Here is a 23,109-nt window from a genome sequence, read left to right on the forward strand (position 1 = left end):
AATTCAGTTTTAATATTATGTACTTTTAGTTTAATTATATATTTTATTTTTATTATTAATTCCAACAGTTATAATCAACAATAACAAAACCATCCCTACCTTATATATTATACCTTCTGTCTCATTTTTCTCGTCTTTTTAGTGGTCAAAAACTCTTTATGATGGTAAGTAAAATAATAATAATAATTTTAAACTTTAATATTTGTATTTTGTATCCTAATTCATTTTTTTTCTTGCATCAAATCATTTTCCTTATTTTAAAAAAATTATAAAACCAAATATTAAAAAATCAAGCCTTCACATTTACATTGAAACCACAATCATTATGCACATACCTCTTGGCCTTTGCAAATTGCCGCCATCGTCCCAACTATAATCAAAGACTCACTACTCCTATCACCCCCTCGACTAACAATGAATTTATTAATTTAACAAATTAACGATTTCAAATTTTAAAAAATATAAAAAATAAAAATCATCAAAAATAAAATATAATGACTAAACTCACATTATTACATTGATTACATATATATTATGTAAATTCAGATGGCAACTTTTATCGACAATGACCAAAGTTTAAGGTTATAGTCGGTCCTCTATCTTGGCTTACAATATAAAGTATTTATTTCACGTAGCACTTAACGGTTGAGATTGAAGATTTATTACCCATACCAAATGCACCAAAGTAATCTTATATTATAAAAAACTCAAATTCAAGTTTGAAATTAAATTTAAAGTTGAAACTCAATTCCACAATTGTTTGAGCTCGAATAATCATTACTCATTTACCTAATAAAAGATTAACTCAATTTTAGGTTTAACTTTAAACTCATTTGTGGTTGACTTCTTGTTTAATTGCAAATTTTCAATAATTAAAAAATAAATAATGACATTAAAGAATAAACTTGAAGCATACAATACAAACTACTCTAGTAAAGTGTTATATATATATATATAATTAAAGGTGGGAGATAAATTACTTGAAATTGAAGTCGAATTTAATTTCTTGATTTAATAGATTGAGTGTTTGTCTTGTTTATAAAGAAGCATCACAAGACTAGATGGATAATGAGAGTCGCATCAAATGCATAGGAACTGAGTGGGTAAAGATGATGAAGCCCCATATCAACAAGGAAAGGAAAGATTTTACTACTTTGCTTGGGAGGCTCAAAAGCCTCTCTTCTTTTTCTTTTTCTTTTTTTACTTTGGACTCCAATTATAGAATGTTATACAAGTTGAGTTAAATTCAATTTGTGGATTAAGACAGTTTAACACCATTTAGGGTGAGGCATAAATTTTAAGCAAATGCTAGGCCTCAAAATTCAAATTTCCACCATCAATCCTTTATAACTAGATATGGCAAACTTTGAAAAGGATTGGCATGAATTTCTTTCTAAAAACTTACAAGTTGGGGCCATGGATTAAACAGCGGTTTCAATGTCCCTTCTTCACTGCACTCATGTTATGTAGGGGCATTAAATTAATTGAAGAGCAATCCAAAAACATTCAACCAGAGGGCTCTTATGTTAAGGTGAATTACTCCCTCAAGGAATGTAGCAGCCTTCTGAGTATAACCTGATTATAAAAGTTTTTGGTATGGAAAAACAAGGCTAAAGCGGCAAGAGAACCCAATAAGGTGGCAGATGCCATAATAAGGAACGATAACATAAAGCAATGAGTTCCACTGCAACCTGATCCCCACGCCTCCTTATCATAAATAAACCCAACCACTCTCACCGAGAAAAGATACGATCCCACTGGACTAGCTATCGTGATGGCATTGAATATGGTTCCCATATGTTTCACCCCGAATATTTCTGAAGCAATCGTGGGCATCAGAGACCACTGCGACCCATAACAAACACCCACCAGTATCGAACCAGCATATAGGGCACCAGGCATACCAGATGCGATCACAGCATGACCAACACTCATGCTTGACAGAGTTAGCACCATGAACAATGGCCTTGCCCATCCTTTAACATACAGGAAATGATCCGATACATATCCAACCCCGAACCGGCCCAGAAAATTCCAGATGCTCCACAAGGAAACCAAAGTGTTGGTCTCAAAGTTGGAGTAACCAAGAGATTCTCCTATTTGGCCAAGGTTATTCACCGTGGCAAGCCCCGACCCCATGCCACATGCCATGGCAAAGAACAAAATCCAGAAGTTTACGCTGCCCATGGCTTGTAAAAGATTAAGGTTGTCTTCTTCCAGTGAGTCCCTCGTATCATGAACCTCCATTTCTTGATCAAACCTTTGCCCCTCAGAAATCAAACTCTGATGAATCACGGAAGAATCTTTTTCCCTTGCTCTCAGGCTCGGCACAATGCACAGTGGCGATGAAAGTAACAGTAGAAGCACCACAAAAGTAGCGATCCGTACAAGCAATTGGAAAGTAACGAGGTGGTCCACTATTATTACAACCATAAGATAAGCTGCAAGTAGCAGAGCAACACATGAAATGGCATTGAGAAGCTTCTTCTCCTCTTGCTCTTTTGTGTCATAAATTCTCACAAACCACATAAGCAGCAAAGGATTGATGGTAGGCAACAGTGCCAGGACCAGCAAATACGAAGTGGGTTTGTTGTGGAATATATTGAATCAATATTGCTCCACTCAGACCCACAAACCCCTATCAAAAGGGGGAAGATAAGAAGTGCAACATTGAAAAGCGTAATAAATAAGAAAGAACATCAGAGTTATCCAAGACCCAAATTGAAATTTTCAAGATTTAACAGCATCCGAGAACCAAAGCCAGAATCATACCTTCATAATACCAACAGCAGTGCCACTATAATCAGGGAAGTTCCGCACAGCAGTGACCACGTTAGCAGTATTAAAGAAAGTCTGAGCATGCGCTGCCAAAAGCACGAAGAAGCACATCCCTACAATCGGAGGGCGAGGGATCAATCCAACCACGGAAGCCCAGATGAGGAAGTAGCCCATAAAGCATTGGATAGCACCCGCCGCGAGGACCAAGCAGGGTCCACCAAAATAAGCGTTGCGGCGGTTAGATGGAGTGGCGAAAGTGTAGAGGAGACCGGAAAGGACGCCGCAGTTGGCACCGATGTCTTTGAAAACGGAAACGGTGTCGAGGGTTGACTGATCATATCGTTGGGTGGATTTGAGAATTGGGGAATATATGGAGAAGGTGTAGAGTGAACCGCTGGTGCACTGGATCCATATGCTGGCTAGGGTTGAAATCCATTTATCGCCGAGCTCGTGTTTCAGATTCAGCCTCTCCATCGGCTGCAAACTTTGATCGGTTTTTCTGATTTAGTAATCAATCATCCGTCACTCTTATGAGTTCTGCTCTTCTGTCCTAGACTTCTAGTGTTCTGTCTGATATGTTGTCTGTTTGCGACATTTGTAAGTAGACTGTGCTTCAGCCGTGCCACCTCAGAAAATATCTTGGTACCGTTAAAACGTCAATACCATTGAATTGTGTCCAGAAATTTTGAGTTAATATTTAATTTATTTTAATTTGATTTGAAATTTTTTAATTAATGTGATTTAAGTTGAGTTAAATAATATTTAAAATTAATTTAAAAATTAAAAAGGTAAAATTAAAATTATATTGATAATATAATTAATTAATATTTTTATTGGTCTGAACCACGCGTTTACTAATTTATATAATATATTTATAATATTTTGAATGTATTACATGATAAACTTTGTGGAAAAAATATTAAAATTTGAATAGTATTATAAACTATTTTACATGAGATGACGTGATCATGTATGTTAATTAAAATATATTTTATTTTTAATAATAAATATAAGTTTATAACAAATTAATAAATACTTCAAGATGTGTATTAATTTCACCTTTTTTAATGTTTTATTCGCCTTCACCTATATTATAATGTGTAAATAAGTTATTGATAAATGAACCTCGAAGATTGAATGAAACCTAATGATTGTCTACGTTTTGCACTGATAGAGATAGTCCACTGACCAGAGCATAGTAAGGACTAGGGATGTGCAAATTTCGGGTAAAACCAAATTAATTCGATTAGGGGTCGGTTAATAATTTTTTGAAAGTTCGGTTAACGGTTAATTCGATTCGAAATCAATCAGTTAATCGAATTTAATAAATAATATTATAATATATAAGTATTCGATCGGTTCGGTTAATTTTTTGGTATAAATTAACCGGTCGGTTAAGTCGGTTAATTTTTTATATGTTTTATACTTGTTTTAACCAAAAATAAAAAAATATATATAAATTTCAGTTAATTCAGTTAACTGACCGAATTAACCGAAAAAGTTCGGTTTGGTTAATTTTTTTTTGAAAATTTTCGGTTCGGTTAACGATTAAGGGTTTAGAAGGGTCAGTTAATTCGGTTAATAGTCGTTCGAATCGGTTAACCGATTGAACACCCCTAGTAAAGACATCAATTTTTACAGTAATTCTTTATAAAATAATCTAAAAATATAAAAGATGATGGGATAATAGAAAAAAACTTTATTTCTACGTTTTTTTGTTTGTGTCATAAAAATGAAAGTTCACTCCTATTTATAGGAGGTCTCATGTTTTTTCATAGGAACACAACTATCTAAATGGATAATCACGTATTTTAACAAGAAACATAATTATTCAATAAATTTATCCTTGAATAATCATGATTTATTATTAATAATAAAGTGATATAATTTTTTAATTTAAGTGACATAATTAATCACTATCAAATACGATTGTTAAGTATGACTCTTATTTCAGTCAAATTTGAGAAATAATCTTCTAGTTAAACTCTGTTTATTTGTTTCAATCAAACTCTAATTAGTCTAGATTATTTTTATTATTATTTAACCTAAAAATTTAGCCTACAAATAGGCTCTTTTACAACTTTAGAAAAATCACCCATTAGAGATTAGAACGCATAACACATTTAGAGAATTTTGTGTTTACGTTTTGAGGGTTCTTTATTTTCAAGTTTTCGGGGTTTAGTTTTTATCTCCATCTTTTGTACTCTTCGTTCTTTTACTATTATAGTAAAATTATCTTTGCTCGTAGTTTTTAATCCTTTTTAGAGGAGTTTTTCCACGTTAAATTTGTGTGTTCAATTTCTCAATTTCTTTCGTTATTTTTACTTGTTCGTTGCTTAATTGGGTCAATCTCTAAAAAGTGGTATCAGAGCTAGTTTAATTTTCATATATCAGCTCTTTTAGAGATGACAGTAATAAGGTTTGAAATTGAAAAATTTGATGGTGAGACAAATTTCAATTTGTGGCAACTTCGAATGATGGCAATTCTAGTTCAAACCGGCTTGAAAAAGGTTGTTACCGAGAAAAGCCTAAGAATCTAAATCAAACCGAATGGGAAGAGCTTGATGAAAAGGCCTTATCTACAATCCAGTTGTGCCTCGTGAATATGATATTGCAGGAGCTATTGATGGAAAAGACCTCATCCTCCTTGTAGAAAAGTTTAGAAACTCTTTATGCGACTAAGTCTCTGGCTAACCGTTTAGTGTTGAGACGTCTATTTACGTTTTGCATGAACGAAGGTGAGCTTATTAGAGATCACATCAGTTAATTCATTACTCTTTTAAATGATTTAAAGAATGTTGAGGTTCAAATTGACGATGAAGATCAGACTATGCTATTATTGTGCTCTTTACCCTCTTTATACAAGTCTTTCAAGGAGGTACTAATTTATGGTAGAGACAAACTCTCATTCGAAGATGTGAAGGATCATTTTTTGAGTAGAGACAAACTCGAAAATGAGTTTGGTTTGGATAGCAAGGCAAATAGGCAAGTTTTCGTTTTTGTAGCGTCAAAGAAACAAGACAAAAGGTGTCGCTGTTGTAAAAAGTTAGGTCACATCAAAGCAGATTGTTATAAACTGTGAAATAAAAGAGCTGCTGAGAGTAACGAGGAAGATGTAACTGGTGCTAATTTGACCAATGAAAGTGGTGATGATTTCTTGTTAGTGTCAATGAGCGCTAACTCCAAGCCTACATCCAAATGGATCCTAGATTCGGGATGTTCTTTCCACATGTGTCCCAATAGGGAATGGTTCTCCACATGCAGTTCGGTTGAAGGTGGAGTTATGCGTATGAGAAACGATTCATCCAGTAAGGTAATTGGTATTGGTATTGTTAAAATTAGGATGCACGATGGGACGATTAGAACACTATCAAATGTCAGATATTACCTGATTTACGAAAGAATCTCATCTTCTTGAGTATTTTAGACTTGAAAGGATGCAGAATCAACATCGATTCGAGCGGCATTAAAGTATATCGTGGAGCTCTCATTTTGTTAAAAGGTAAAAGAATCGGCAATCTTTATATTCTGGGAGGTTCTACAATGACCGGTGAAATCAGACATCCCTCGTCTGTTATGGAGTCGAAGTTAACTCATTTGGAGCGGAGGCAACTTGGTTATAAGAGGGAAAAATGTATAACCATTTCGTTGAAGAGAGGTTCTTTTTTGGGTGCAGGTTTTGAAAAAGTTAGGGCACTGTGTTTGTGAAAATTAGACCCGGGTTAGTTTTGTTTGGCAGTGTACAAGTCGAAGGCTAGAAGTCTTTCAGTTTCTAAGCACATATTCGACTCAGTTAATTCCCTGCATAGTTCAAGATAGGCCCGTTGCGGACTTTGGCAAAGATGGTATTGTGGAAATATGATTTAAGGTGGCGATTTCTTAAGTATGACTCCTATTTCAGTCAAATTTGATAAATAATCTTCTAGTTAAACTCTATTTATTTGTTTCAATCAAACTCTATTTAGTCTAGATTATTTTATTATTATTTGACCTATGAATTTAGCCTATAAATAGGCTCTTTTACAACCTTAGAAAAAACACTCATTAGAGATTATAACTCATAACACATTTAGAGAATTTGGTATTTACGTTTTGAGAGTTCTTTGTTTTCGGGTTTAGTTTTTATCTCCATCTTTTGTACTCTTCGTTCTTTTGTCATCATAGTAAAATTATCTTTACCCGTTGTTTTTTTATCCTTTTTGGAAGGGTTTTTCCATGTTAAATTTGTGTGTTCAATTTCTCAATTTTTTCACTATTTTTACTTGTTCATTGTAATGGTCTAAATTCAAGGTTATCGGAACAATGGTTTCGTAATCATAGATCCGATTTAAAGAGAAATTTATTTCAACATTTTTGCTTGAAAATTTATATGATAGGAAAATCGTATGAAAATATTGATAGGAAAATTTTATCGATTTAGTGATTAGTTAGAAAAAGAAATTGTTGAAGAAATTGTTGAAGAAATTGTTGAAGAAATTGGGTAAAATAAGGTATCGGGACCTCTATCTCGTAAAACCGAGTCGAAAATAATTTTATAAATATTTATGAAATGTTATTAATGTGGTATTAAAATTTCGTTAGGAAATTTTAATGTTTGGGTAGTCAATTAAATGAAAAGGACTAAATTGTAATAGGTGTAAAAGTTGCTAGAGTGATTAAATAGCTTAAGAGTCTAATGAGAAAGGATTTAAAAGGAATTAGACCCAAAAGTTATTTGGGCTGGACGGCAAGGGTATGAAATCAGCAGAAAAATTGATAAATTAAGGGTAAAATTGGAATATTGCAAAATTAACTAACTAAAACTAGGACTAAATAGGAAATATCTAGATTTCTCTTCATTTCTCTTCAATTCCAGCAGCTAAAAACGCCATAGGAGGGTTCTCTAAGCTGGTATTTCATAATTTTTGCACCAAGTGAGTTAATCCTTGCCTTTTTCTTATAATTTTTGTGTTTCTTAGACTTTTACAACTAGGTCCTACTATTAAATTCATTAGTTTTTGATTTCATGGATGAAATTGAAAGTCACCATGGTTGAGTGTTGTAAGTTTATGATGAAATAGAATGAAATTAAAGCTTTAATTTGTTTATGAGATGATTTTATTAGGCAATTTCAATGGAAATTGATTTTTAGGACCTAATTGTGAAAATGTTTGGAATTAAAGTCTATTGCTGAAATTATGATTCCTAAAGGTTGTAAACTAGTTTAAGGTGATAGAATAAAATGTTAATTGAGAAAAATCAGCTCAATTGAGAGGCTAATTGAGTAGGGATGAAATTATCATTTATTAAAAGCTTAGGGGAAAAATGGTAATAAACAGCTTGCACTAAAACAATTTGGTAGACTAACTTTGAAAAATCACCAAAAATTGTAGGAATCGAATATAAGATGAACAAAATATGGAATTAAAGCTTATTGAGTCTAGTTTCTCATAGAAGAAATATTGTAAGCAATGGATTTGTAAATTTTGAGATATAATGAATTTTGTGAGACAAGGTCAGAATGAATTCGGGTTCCCCTGTTCTGACTTTGAAAAACTATAAAAAATTTAATAAAAATAATTAGGGATTTAAATTTATATTTATAGAATTCTGAATGAGTCTATTTTTAATATAAACAAACGAGAACATCATTTGAATTCTGTATAAAGAGATAATTTATTTTTAGTGAAGAAGGGTCAGAACTGTTAGACAACAGAACAGGGGTGACTTTGAAGAATAAACTGTACTGATTGGTTAAACCAAAAATTATGAAAATTTTATGGTAAAAATATATATGAGTCTAGTTTTAGGGAAAATTAACGGATCTTAATTTTGAGTTCCATAGCTCAAGTTATAAATAATTTAGTGACTATGACTCAAGTAGACAGCTTTGAATGAACTATAAATAATAGTTGAATTATAGAGAATGTTGCATATGAACATGAAATGTATTAAATTGATAATTAAATTTATTTATTTAGATCCAGAATATTCAAATACGAAGCTAGATCGAGGAAAGGAAAAAGTTCGGGATTAGTAGATTTTTATTGTTTACAAACAAGTATCAAGGTAAGTTCGTGTAACTTGAATTATATTCTTAAATGCTTGAGATTGTATGTTATTGATGTGAATATGATTTGAGTGTTCATTGTATGAAAATTAATGAAACATTGATATATTTGATAAAATGGGAAGAAATCCCGTTTGAATGAAAGGAAAATTCGATGGATTTCTGAAAAGGAATTGACGGTAAAAAAGATCTAGCCCGGACGGGTGATCCTATCTTGATATAGCCCTCCCGAAGAATATGTGTAAAATGGATTTAGCCCGGATGGGTAATCCGAATTAGGGTCTGAATTTAGCCTGGACTGGTAATTCAGATCCAAGCTCATTAGAGTAATTGTCGTTGCAGGGGATTTAGCCTGGACTGGCAATCCCGACAATACTCTATGAGTTTATATTACAGGGGATTTAGCCTGGACTGGTAATCCCGTTGCAAGGTTGAGGTTCGCGGGAGTGTGCTCTCTGAAATGGATATGTGCGCACATGAATATGAATTGACGGACCCAGAATTGTACACTAAAAGTGTACCTTTGAAAATCCATCGAAAATTCCAAGAAATTCAACGGGATAAATATGAAAAAATAACAAGGAAATGGAAATCATGGTATTGACGAGCTCATCAATCATAGTATATATTATTGGTACATGGAAATTATTGTACTAACTTGAATGTTGAGTTTGTGCATATTAGGGTAATAATGCATTGAATGGATATATGGATGTTTATTGTATTGTATTGAAAATATTAGGTAAGTATAATTCTTGTTACATGAGCTTACTAAGTACAAAGTGCTTACCCCGTTTCCTTTTTCCCTGTTTTATAGTGTTAAGAGCTCGAAGGTCGGATTTGGTCAGAGACACATCACACTGTCAACCTCAGGATTTCGGTATATAAAGAAACTTTATTTTGGAAATCAATGGCATGTATAAGCTAACAAAGTAAATGTTAACGTGAAATGAATGTAAAGTTAGCCATTAGTATGGTTAACAAACCTGGTTATAGATATGTGATGACGTTATCTTATATAAATGCATGAATCTATCATGAAAATATGTTGAATTGATTTGGTTGATGTGGATTGGTCTCGATTTAATATTACAGGGAAGGTTAGATATTTATAAAAAGGGCTATATTGAATATAAAAAAAAATTAATTCGTAAACTCCGATAATGCCTCGTACCCTATTCCGACAATGAATACGGGTAGGGGTATTACATTCATTGCTTAATCGGGTCGATCTGCAACAATGATAACTCTTAGTTTATAATCAATTGATATAACTTTTGATTATTTATAACTTTTTATTTACAACTATTGAAACACTATATATATATTGAAAATGTTCCACCAGTTACAACTGCAAAAGAATGTTAAAGCCACGCAAACATTTGCAACGAGGCCAGCCAATTTTTGCTGGACTTCCCGCAAAGCAATTGACCAAGCTTTGCAATGAAATCTGCAAGGGAATCCCTATCTTTACGAACATATGTAAATAATATTATATTTTGTACTTTTTCATATATATAGTAATCATTTAATTATATTTCTATTTGATTATATATGTTTGAGGATTAAAATAATAGAATATGTAAGTATTGATGATTTAACGTAGAGTGAATAAAATAAAAACAATCTAAAATGCTAGTGACGAAATTGAAAAAAATTATAGTTTGATGACCAAAATAGAAACACACTAGTAATTGAGTGACTAATAGTATAGTTTACTCTAATCTTTATACATTTATAATTTAGTTTATTAATAAAATACTAGATAATGACACATTTTATGTAACAAATATATTCATAAAAAATTGATTTAAGGACCAAATAAAACTTTATTTGAACTGGTAAAGATAATGAAAATTATGGTGTTTCAGGTGTTTTTTTTGGATTTCGCATAATTTGTGTAATACTCCAAAAAATTTTATAAGACATGTTACACTCTTCCTGGATCAAATACAATAAATTTTTGAGAAAATTAGAATATGATTAGATAAAGAAAAGAGATTACAGATGGTGAGAATAAATTAGAATATGTATTGGTGTGATGAAAGTCACTTTTAAATTGAAAAAGATCCAAAAGTACATAAACTAGATTGTAAATTTTCTATTTCTACTGAGAAAAAGGATAAAAATATAATTTCTACCATCCAAGGGTTATTATTAAGAGTTAAATATGATTTATGAGAATTGAGTTGATAAAATATCTATTCGATGTAAAAAATAATTGAGCTGAAAAAGTAAAAATGACAAAATGATAGATTGTCACGAAAGAGCATTTGGGTCATTTCTCAAAAATTTTAAATTGAAAATATTATTTCGATAAGATATTTAATTTATGGAATAAGTATGAACCGTTGGATATGATTAAATTGAGGTGATGGAATGTCAACCACATGATAGAACTACATTCAACTTTTAAAAGTTATAAAATCATCACCTAATTTATCGTTTTTTTAGTCCAAAATCGTTAAAATACTAACAACTTGTTGAAATAATTGTTAAGTTAATGACATGTAATTTTTATTCATTATTTTTTCTATCGTTTTATATTTTATATAAAAAAAACTAATTTTAAACCCTAAACTACCCATTGAAACTCTAGCTTCATCTTCTTTTAAACGAGTTGAGTCACAAGTGGTAACCCTCCATTAATGAGTTACCAAAGTTTTTAAAACACATGAAAATTAAATATATACTCATCTTCATATGAAAAAACACTATAAACTATAAATCTTCCCTTAAATGCTTTACCTTTCCTCAACGTCAACCTTTTAATTTCCATTCCTCACAGTTCACCAAAAAAGTTTTCCATTTTTCTCAGTTTTTCTTTTTCTGCAAAATTCAAAGGTTGTGGAATCTAAAGAAAAAGAAGAAGAAGAGAAGGGTTGATTGTACTTTAGAGAAAAGAAATGTATTAGAGTTGTTTGACCTGAATCCCGTTTGATTCGGCCTGAAAAGTTTGATGTGCAACTCACTTGTTAAAGAAATAAAATAGAGAGTCAAAATTAGGATCTATGGTGGGCTACAGCCTCAGGCCGGGAATCTGTATAAGACTATATTTCTTCTATTAGATGTTGAATAAAAAAAAAAGATTGTTTAACCCTTAAAAACTTCACATAGCCGAAAACCTCTTGCATTCTTGTTTTTCAACATTAGTGAATTTCTCTTTCTCTGCCTGTGATTTTTCTCAATAAAGGTTTTCCACATAAAATCTGCGTGTTTTTATTTTTTTTTCTTATTGCTTTGCAATTATTCCTACTACCATTATCGGCGTATAGTATAACAAAATGAAACCAAGTTTGGTGGTGGTAGACCCGTTCTTGACATTTTTGAGACCCTAGGTTAAACAATAAATTGGGTCCATTTAAAAAAATTATAAAATGCAATATAATAAAATAAAAATATATACTAGTAATTTCATTAAAATAATACGTTTTATGACATTAAGCGAATAAGATATTTTCTAACAAAATTAAAAAAAAAACATTTTTTCATTCAATCTACTATTATGTCATCAACTACAAAAACACAAATTATAAAAAAATGGGTTTTACGAGCATTCCGAGATGCAAAATCATTAATGATAACATCAACATCAATGTTCTCTAAAAAAATCCTTCTCGATTGATAAAATTAACAAACCATTCAACTGCTCTTGTGATATTGACAAACTCAAGTAGGTTTTAATTAACTTTAGCTTTGAAAAACTTCTTTCAGTTGATGCCATAATCACAGGGATCGCTAAAAAAATTCTATAAGTAATTGAAACATTCGGATAGCAATCTACAGATTTGACAAACTCAAGAATTTCAGTGACTGACATTAATTCATTTGGTAAAGTAATCATTTAAATCAACATTTAATGAATCACCATAAGAAAAAGAAGAGTAAAAAGTAACACAACATTCTCACAATTTTTTTTTTCATTCAATGACTTTAACTTGTATGAATTAAACAAAAACCCAAAAATACTTTCAAATGTTTTTAGTTGTTCAAATTTGCTCTTTAAAGGAGTAATTGCCATGTCTACAATAACTAAAAAATAATCAACTCTAAATAATTCATCAGCTAACTGAATTTCTTCATCCTCTTTATTATTCTCATCAAATTTTTTTCTTTATAATAACACGACGCTTTGTTGGAAGGGTAGGCTTTACATTCATATCAAGTGCAATACTTTTAGCAATATTCATACTAGAAGTAAAGTCTTCATCTCTATACATTTCAAAATATAACAATACACCTTCTAATTGCGTTATGGTGATGTCAATGCACATAGACTTAGATTGCAATTTCTTACTTACCATATTTGTAACAACTCAATTTTCAATGGTGGCGGAACAGTGGTTTCAAGACCAAAAATTTTCATTGTGTCAACTCATAAATATTATTTTTAGAATATTTATAGAGTCATTAGAGTCGTATTAAAATTTGGTTTAGAAATATTAACGTTTAGTTAGTTAAATAATTAAAAAGAACTACTGTTAAAAAGTTACAAAAGTTGATTACTATAAGTTAAAGGTATTAAAAGATTAATTTAGTATGGTTGCAAGGGCTTTTATAACAATTATGCCAAAGCTTAATAGTATGCACAGTTAGTGCTTGGTTTGATTATTATATGTTATAATTATATTATTATTAATTAAATAAGATAGTTAAAGAAAAAGAAAAAGATGCACAAAGCACTTTATTTTTATTATTATTATTACTTGTTTGTTTCATCTCCTCCACGCCGAAACCTCCATGAAAATTAAAAGAACATTCAGCCAAGCATAATTGGGTTGCATGGTAGGTAATTTGAAGCTCATTTCTTTTGATTTTCATATTGTTCGAGTCTTGGAAGCTTCATCTAGTTAGTTTATGGATCTATTTGTAGAATTATCAAATGTTTAAGAGTTTCCCATTGTTGAAAATTGGATGTTTTTTATGTTAATAGATGTATATTTGATTTTTGTGATGATTTTAGACTATTTAGAAAGGTACTATCGATTGGTCTTGTAGTTATGGATGTAATTGTGATAATAAGGAAATTCAAGGACTAAAAGCTAATATTTAAACTACATAGGGACTATTAGAAAATCAACATAATTTCCTCTAGCTTAGTTATTAAACTGGAAGGTTTAAAAGAAAGGGGTAAATGGAATAAAAGCAAAAGTTTAGATTAAATGTGAATACTTTCATTGAAAGGTTAGCTATGTGAACTATTTGTGATTTTTTTAAGATGGTTGAGTCCATTAATTAAATTAATGATTATACTTAGATCAAGAATCAACTGCGTCGATCATTTATTAGGGAAAAGAGAAGGTCTTGAGTAGACATAGTCTCATTTCCACAACTATCGAACTCCAATAAGTCGTATTATATAGTTTGCGTTTATATATTAATTATCATTATTATATGTACTTCAAATTCATATGGTATTATGCATTGATGATTGGAGAACTATGTCATGAAAACATTTAGTCGTGCCGATGATTATTCGGGCTATGTGCCTAGCAGGCTATGTGCCGGTGATTATTCGGTTAATTAATAAATGACGTTAGTTTCGAACTTACTAAGTCTTTTTGATGCTTATTAGTTTGATTTATTATTGTAAGATCTTTGGAATCGTTGCTTTGATTGGATCAACTTGGAAGCTCGCACATTGTAATCAACATCTGAATAGTCATTTTGGTTGTTTCTAGTTAGTTTAAGTGGCATGTATTAGGAAGGGTCTTTAGTATTTAGATATTTTGTATGATGTACAATATTGGAAGTTAACATGTTATGCTTGTTGCTAGTACAAGATAGTTGAACTTGTGTGCATAATTAGGTAAACATTTTGGAATATATATAAGTCGAAAATATATAAATCTTTTGGTGTCAAATGATGATGCTTGAATACTTCAAGTATGGTATGTGAATTAGCTTAGTTTATAATAAGTCATGATGCTTCATTTTGATAAGTCTTTGACATGTTTAAATGAATGGTTGATTGCTTGAAATTGAGGTGCCTTGTGACATATTGGTTGGATGAATTTTTGGTATATTGAATGGATTATTTAATGAATGAATTGGTTTGTTTTGAGGTCTTTAATATGGGAACAAAATGCTTTTGGGTACATGTTGGAGTTGGGCATGAAAATGGCTTAAATTTGACCAATTTCATGTCCACACGGCCTGAGACATAAGGCTGTGTCTCAGCCTTGTGTAACACATGGCTAGGCGACACGGTCGTGTGTACTTTGTAGCTTACAAAAGGTTGCAAGTCAGACAGTTACACAGGCTAGCACACAGCCTGGCACACGGGCGTATGGTCTGGTCGTGTGTCCTAAGTCAGAAAGTTACATAGGCACGGACATGAGTTGGGACACGACCGTGTATCCCTACTTCAAATGTCTACAGGGCCTGAGACATGTACACGGCTTGGCCACACGACTGTGTGACCCTTGTAGTTTGAAAATTTTTATCTTTTTTCTAAAAAATTCTATATGTTTCTGATTTAGTCCCTACTTGTTCCTAATGTATTTTTAGGGCCTCAAAGGCTCGTATAAGGGACAATATGTATGTTAAAAATTAACTTTGCTAAGATTGATGTTGTGATATTAAATGTTTTAAAGTTTTTCGATAGTTTTGAAGTGTAATATCCAGTAATGCTTCGTAACTCTATTCTAGCGACGGATACAAGTTAGGGGTGTTACAATATTTATAGCAAATAAAATTTTATACCAAATTACCATACAAAGCAAAAACTCAAAACTCTCAAGTGCATTGACCAAACTCTTCACTTCACTCATTAACTTTGCATCATCATAAGATTCATATAATTCCGACAAAGTCAATCTTATTTGGGGAGTTTGAAATCTAATAGCTTTAACACTTTTAATTCAACTCTCCCAATGAGTATTAGATAAAAATTTCACTATTAATTAATGGACATTAACAAGCAAAATTTTCCATCTTTTTGTAGAACCCAAAAATAATGAATATATGTGTTAAACAATTCCAACAAATGAAATAGCTCTAATGCAAGAATGTGTCATATCACTAAAAGTAAGATTCAGACTGTGACAAGCACAAGGCATATATAATGCTCTCGGGTTTATTTCAAGAAATCTTTTTTGAACACCTTGGTGCTTTCTTTTCATATTGGAACCATTATCATAACCTGGACCCCTTACATCATCAGTACTAAGATCAAGAGACTTCAAAACATCTTGTCATTCATTAAAAAGTCTCAATATAGATGTATTACCCACCTTCAAAAACTCTAAAAAGTACTCATCAAATTTTATTTTATTAGTTGACATATTCACACATTGTACTATTAGGGTCATTTGTTCTTGATGGCCAATATTAGAGGTACAATCAAGAATTATAGAAAAATATTTCGCCTTTTTGATGATCTTAATTATAGAATTTTTAACACTATCAGCCAAAAGGGAAATCAATTCTTTTTGAATTTTATGCCCAAGATAATGATAATGAAATTTCACAGTTTTGAATGCGTCTAACATGATCTTGCATTATCACATCGAATTCCGCAATCATTTCAATCAAACCTATGAAATTACCATTGCTATCTTGATAGAGCTTTTTAGTGGATCCTCGAAACGCTAAATTATGAGTAGCAAGACATTTCATAGTTGAAAATATTCTAAGTAAAACTTGCCTCCATCGTTCTTTCTCTTTCATAAGCTGTTCTTGTAAGCTTTTATCAATTGTTTTATTTTTATCCAACCTTATTGTTATTTCATTCCAAGTATTCATATTAGTCATATGCCCAGCACTGTTTTCATGTTGTTTGGGTCTCTCACTAATATGCCTCCAATCACTTAAACCCTCATTTGCTAACAAAATTTTGTTACTAATAGATTTAAACAACTTATAACAAAAACAAAACACTTTGTCAACATGTTTGGAATAAACCAACAATTTTCTATCGCTAATCTCACCATTGCTCAACTTCTTAGAAAAATAAGCATAAGAAAAATGTCTATTGTTATTATCGTGAGGAAAATCAAGATTCATTTCTCTTATAAGCCCCTTTTCAGCTAAAATGTCTCTTATTTTGTTATCAAGATTAGCCCAATTTCTAGGATCATAAATATCCAAATAATGAATTTTTGTTCTTCATCAATGCCAATATCAGGAGGAATTGTTTGTTCTTCATTAAGACCAAGATTTTTAAAATTGGATATATTTGGAACATCATTAGGCTCATTTGGATAATTAATTCCATCATTCTCATTGACATCATTATTCAAACCTTCATTTGATTGATTTAAATTTTCATTAAAAACTATTTTTTTAAAAATAAAATTATCAATAGCACATTGCTGTGATTTTTTTAACTCTTCAGCATGTTTTCTGTTCTTCCTTTTTTCACTTCCAGATAAATGCTTTTTAGGAAACATTATATATAAAAGATAAATCAGACACTCAAGTAACACAAGAAAATAAAATAATAGTAGCTGATAGAAGAATTCCAAGTTAAATATTTGCTTTCACATTTGTTAATTCCAAAAATCAAATCGAGTCACTGAAATTCTGTAAATATAACTATAATAATCAATTACAAATAGACGCATTAATTAACAAGAAAATTAAATGAAATGCAAGTAAAAATTTAAATGAGTAACAAACACATGATAGTGAAACTGATGTCATATTGTAAGTGTGTTTATCTGGCAAACAAACATTTTTTTACATTCTTGAAATTAATCTAAGAGTTCTATTAACCTCAGAATGTTTACAATAATAAGCCAAGTTCACATTGTAACTCCATGTATCTGGATTAATATTCCTCTCAATCATCTCAGTTAGAAGCTGGTAAGCTTCATCAATTTTATCATTCTTTTAGAAGCTGGTAAGCTTCATCAATTTTATCATTCTTTCAAAGCTTTTTGATAATATAATTGTAAGTGAAAAGAATTTGGTACAGGATACAACAGACAATTGCAAAGCTGGTAAGATTCAACACTTATACCATCTTAATATTATCAAAAATGTAAAAATCTCACAACTGAATTCAACACTTATAAGAGCAATAAAACAAGGGGCAAAAAGAAAGAAATTGGAAAGATTCAACAAACAATAAAAAGGGTATGAAGATAATAACCTTCTGCCCTCTCTCAATGAACTTAACAGCAAAAAGCTCTCTTATCTATTTATCTCTAACCAGTTTAGCCACACCAAAGTTCCCTGACCCGATATCTTTCAAAATTTCATAATGTTCCATATTTTCAGTTTTTTTATTTGAAAATAACAACATATAAACATAAGAACTCCGTCCAAAACTTGAGGCTTGGTTTCAAGTTCAATAGGTTTTATGAACCTCAAGTTGTAGCTTACAAGTGACAACCATCATCATCGTCGTCATCATAAAAAGCTGTAGAGGTAGAGGGAAAAGGAGGGTAATAAGCTTTTAAAAACAAGCCAGAGAATTTTCGGGTTTCATTTTACCATCTCTAATTTCTACCAAGAGAAATCCCATAAAATAGCAAATTGTTGGTTACTTCCTAATACATCAACCAAAATACAATAGCTTGTATTACTGTGTTGAAAACCCAGAATTCAAGATAGCTAAATTGCATTAAAATCAATGTCAGAAATAACATGAATAATGACCGGATGCTAATGGCATAACAAACTAACAAAGTGATGTACTCTGCCTAAATCTGCAAGTTACAAAGAGGGAGGAGGGAGAATTAATGAATTATACCTACAACAGTGCTAGTAATGGTTGATTTCTTTTTTTTTGTTTGAGGGGGGAGGGGAATGAAATTGTTTTTAACTTTAATGATAGGAGTTGAAATTTAGTAACCAGAAGTGATTTGAGAAGTCAAGGAGTTAGAGATGAAGGGGAAGGGGAATAATTGAAAGTCTCTTTTATTTTTTTCCTTTCTTTTCTACTAAAATGAACTCCTCTGTTTTTTTTCCTATTTGTAATGTATCAAAAAGCCTAGAAGATGAAGAGTTTTTTTCACTTTTGAAGAAATATTTTTTTTGGAGGAAGGAGGGGGAATTAATGAATTATACCTGCAACAATGCTAGTAATGGTTGATTTTTTTTGGGGGGGAGGGGAATGAAATTGTTTTTAGCTTTAATGGTAGGAGTTGAAATTTAGTAACCAAAAGAGGTTTGAGAAGTCAAAGAGTTGGAGATGAAGGGGAAGAATTGAAAGTCTCTTTTATTTTTTTCCTTTTTTTTTTCCGCTGCAATGAACTCCTCTGTTTTTTTTCCTGCCTGTAATGTATCAAAAAGCTTAGAAGATGAAGAGTTTTCTTCACTTTTGAAGAAATAAATTTTTGGGGTCCTTTCCAACCTTAGGCCCTGGATAGATGCACTCTCAGGCTACCCCCCACGGCTAGGCCTGGGTGGTAGATGATGATTATGTATACGAAAAAGAAAAACATCTAACTATGCTTAAAACTTGCTTTTTGCGGATGCTAAAATCAAATCGACCCGTGGAGAACCATTGGAAGGAGAGTGGACTTATCTTAACACAGATAGTGCCGTTCGAGTGGACTCAGGGATTGCAGTTGTAGGAGGAGTGCTACGATACAAAAATGGAGAGTAGATCCTAGGTTACAACAAATCCCTAGGTAATTGCTCGATCCTAGATTCAGAACTTTGGGGTATTCTTGACGGCCTAAAACTCATCCAACGAAAAGGCAAAGTCAAGGTTGTAATTCAATCTGCTAGCTTGGAGGCAGTCAAAGCTATTCGCAGAAGTGTCCTGAAGTCCTCACACTCTATTCTTATCAGAAGGATACAACGCATCCTATCCCAAGAAAGTAATTGGATCTTACGCTACATTTCTAGGGAGCAAAATCAAAGTGTTGATTTTATAGCCAAATTGGCTTTCGGAGAAAAGGAAGACCTTCAACTAATTGAAACCCCTCCAGAAGCAGTCTCAACACTCATCAAAGCTGATAAAGAGAAGAACTTTTGTATTCCATTTTCCAACCATGTAACTTAGTTTTGTAAGTATCTTTTTTCACAAAAAAAAACTTCGCTTTTCTTCACCAATAATGGCTTTATTGTTTATGATCAGTTGGTTTTCTAAGTGGACTCGTATGGTCCTGACCCGTAATGCTCATGGAAGATGCTTGCTCACTGACAGAAAGAAGGTAGTTTTTTTCTCATTTCCATTTAAACGATTTGTCTGGACTCTTTCAGTGAAATAAGACAATAGTTGGATTTGCTTTAATGGGTTCTATTATGATCTAATCTAGATAAGTGGATATAGTTTTGACTTGTGAGTCAATTTGTTTAAAGTAGATAAGTTGGAGCTTCACCCAAAGGAGCGTTTTGGGTTTTAAGTTTAAAATTAAGTTTTTTATGTAAAATAAAAAATGAAATTAAAATTATGTGAAAAAAATTAATGAATAAAAATTACATGTCATTTTAGTATTAGTATTTTAATGATTTTGAACTAAAATAAAATAAAATGATAAATTGAATAATTATTTTATAATTTTTTAAAGTTGAATGATTTAATAATAAATTTTCTAATAGTGGATTAACAACTTATATAATTTAGTTCAAAAATGGTAACAACTCCTTATAGATTCCAAATTATCCATTGCAATTTGCACCTTAATGCCATCGCTTGGAGACCGAAGAAAGGGGCTTTAGAAAAGACACATCCGTTCTTTTTATCACAACATCGGCACCACACTTGGCTTCCTCCGCGAAAAATGTAGCATCAATCAAGCATTCTCGCACACCTATTCCTGCACTCAGTCCCCCTTCAATAGAGAAACCGTGTCTCATTGGATCACCATAAGTTTGAATACCGTTCCTTGTTGCTTGTCACTCTTGTAAATAAACAAGTGATCGTGATAAAATAATCGAAAAAGAACCTCACCATTGTGCCATATGAGTTTGTTTCGCACCCACCATATATGCTAGTTTGTCATACCAAACTTAGCACTTGCTATTTTAAGAAGACACATAGTATCATCCAAATCATGAAAATATTTGAAATTTTCATCAAATTTTAAGGATGAAAATACCTTTTCAGTTAAAAATAAATAATGGATGAACTAAAAATTTCAATCCCTCCCTCTTCTAGAATATGTTTTCATCATTCTCCCCCATTCAAAAAAAAAATCCAACCATACTTATACCTTATTAAAGGTTAGGTTACCCACCCAAACTTAAACATGAAATTTGGGAATATTTAGCCAAGCATACTAAAATGAATTTAAATAAAAAAATAAGCTTATTCGAAATATGGATTAAGCTCGAAGTTTAATATTTAAGACTTGAGAGTGACTTAACATGATCCGTTTTCAAGTTTATGATATATATTTTTATTAATTATACTATACTATAATGTAAAGATTGAAAAATATGATAGGTTATTTAAAAATATATAATGGTAAAAGAAGTTACCTATACTTACTAAATATTAAATTAAAATAATTATATTTAAAAAAATGTGTGGACTTAAATAGTTTTAAATTGATTATTTACAAAGATAACCAATCATAGACAAAATTTGAGATTCATATTTTAGGTCAAATCAAACTAAAATAACCGTGTATAATATTAATATCATAAATCAACGTAATAAGAATTTAATCCGTGATAAACTTTACTTGTAACTAACCTATCTTAAAAACTCTAGAGAGGTGTGTCCTTTTTATTTTTTATTATTTTTAATTTTTTTCTATTATTTTGAAGCCAAATATATTAATTATCATATTTGATTTTTTAAAGCAAAAATTACAAATATAAACATTATAAGTCAATTTTTTTTTAAATTATGATTACAAATTTACAATTAAAGATGCAAACAATGCAAGGCGAATAATTGCAAATAAAACCAAATTTTAATATACTATTACACAAATAATCAGCATACATCTAAACTTATTTTGAAAAAGAAAATCTATATATTTGATTTTAAATCAAATTAAAATTTTAAAAAATATCCAAATATAACATGGTTTTAGGGTGGGTTTGGATGAGCGGTGGAACGCGGTGCAGTACATTTAACTTACTTTTTATCTCACATTATAATATTATTATAATATCTAATCTCACCGTCACAACTATTTTTATATTAACCGCAAGTAAATGCATTACTTATGCAAACCTATATTTAGTTTAAGAACTTCTCCTTACCGTCGAACAAAGTGGTCATTGATGATATATATTAATCATGGGTGATAATTGATTTTTTTATGCTTAACTTGAATTACTATAAAATTAAAAATAAATAAAAAATAAAGGACAACGTGGTTCAATCAAAATTATTATATATATTCATTAAAATCATAAAATAATCAGAATAAAATCTACCTTTAGAATGGTTATTCCACACTGAATTATTAATCAAAATACGAAATAGTTTACTTCAAAAAATGATCTAATAGAATATAATGACCATTCAATCTAACCAAACATAGCCTGTATATAATATAAAGCCTTTATGAAAGCCATACGTCCTGTGGTGTAAGCAAAAAGCGGTCAATCCAAAGGGCAGGGAACGTGGAGACATGGGGAGGGCACATGCTGGGCGAAAGCTACACACGCGCGCGAGTAGCGACATTACAGCTTAATTTAAGTAACTGAAAATTCAATGGGTGACCCCTCACGTGATGACAAGCAGCGGACGGCATGATTTAGGACTTAAGCCCTCCTGCCCCTCCCGTTACTTTATTTAATCACTTTTTGTTTTTTAAATAATCAGGCCCCCTTCAGTCTCTCCTTCTCCGCGTAAACCTCACATTCCCTTGTCTTTTCTATTTTGGAATCATGGGATTGGAGAGCTCCTCACATGGGGTCAATCATTTCCAATTTTGCTTCTTAATAGCTAGTATGTATATATATATATATTATAATTAATCGAGAAGTTAAAATCATTTATTATTATTGAATAATTATTTAAGTTATTTATTTAATAAATAAAAATCTATCTAAACAGCTTCACTATAAATATTAAATTACTGGTCTTTGTCACGTTTTCAAATTCTTAAAGTTAAAAATAATATATAAATACTAAACATGAAAATCTCACGATTTTTCTTTTTCTCTTTTAAAGAAAATAAAGATTTTAAAGGACATTGTGTGAAGTTTGGATACAACATTTTTAGTAAGCATGAAAATATATTTAAATATAATTAAATATGTCATATTTATATCTAATATTTAGATACATTTAATTTTAGTATTGTTGGCGGAAGTTGAAGTCTCAAGATTTTGATGCTCCGAGTTTGACTTTTACTTGCATAAAATCATATGTGGGATATTTTTAGATTTATTTTAACTTAAAAACTCATCATGTATTT

The 23,109-nt window shown here is 31.1% G+C and overlaps 1 pseudogene; it reads right to left on the reverse strand.

Moving 5' to 3' along the window:
• Nucleotides 1–1,321: 1,321 nt before the first annotated feature.
• Nucleotides 1,322–3,395, reverse strand: LOC107938248 (protein NUCLEAR FUSION DEFECTIVE 4-like; annotated as a pseudogene).
• Nucleotides 3,396–23,109: the final 19,714 nt, after the last annotated feature.

This window comes from Gossypium hirsutum, chromosome A12 (assembly GCF_007990345.1).
Source record: "Gossypium hirsutum isolate 1008001.06 chromosome A12, Gossypium_hirsutum_v2.1, whole genome shotgun sequence".
Taxonomy (NCBI): Eukaryota; Viridiplantae; Streptophyta; class Magnoliopsida; order Malvales; family Malvaceae; genus Gossypium; species Gossypium hirsutum.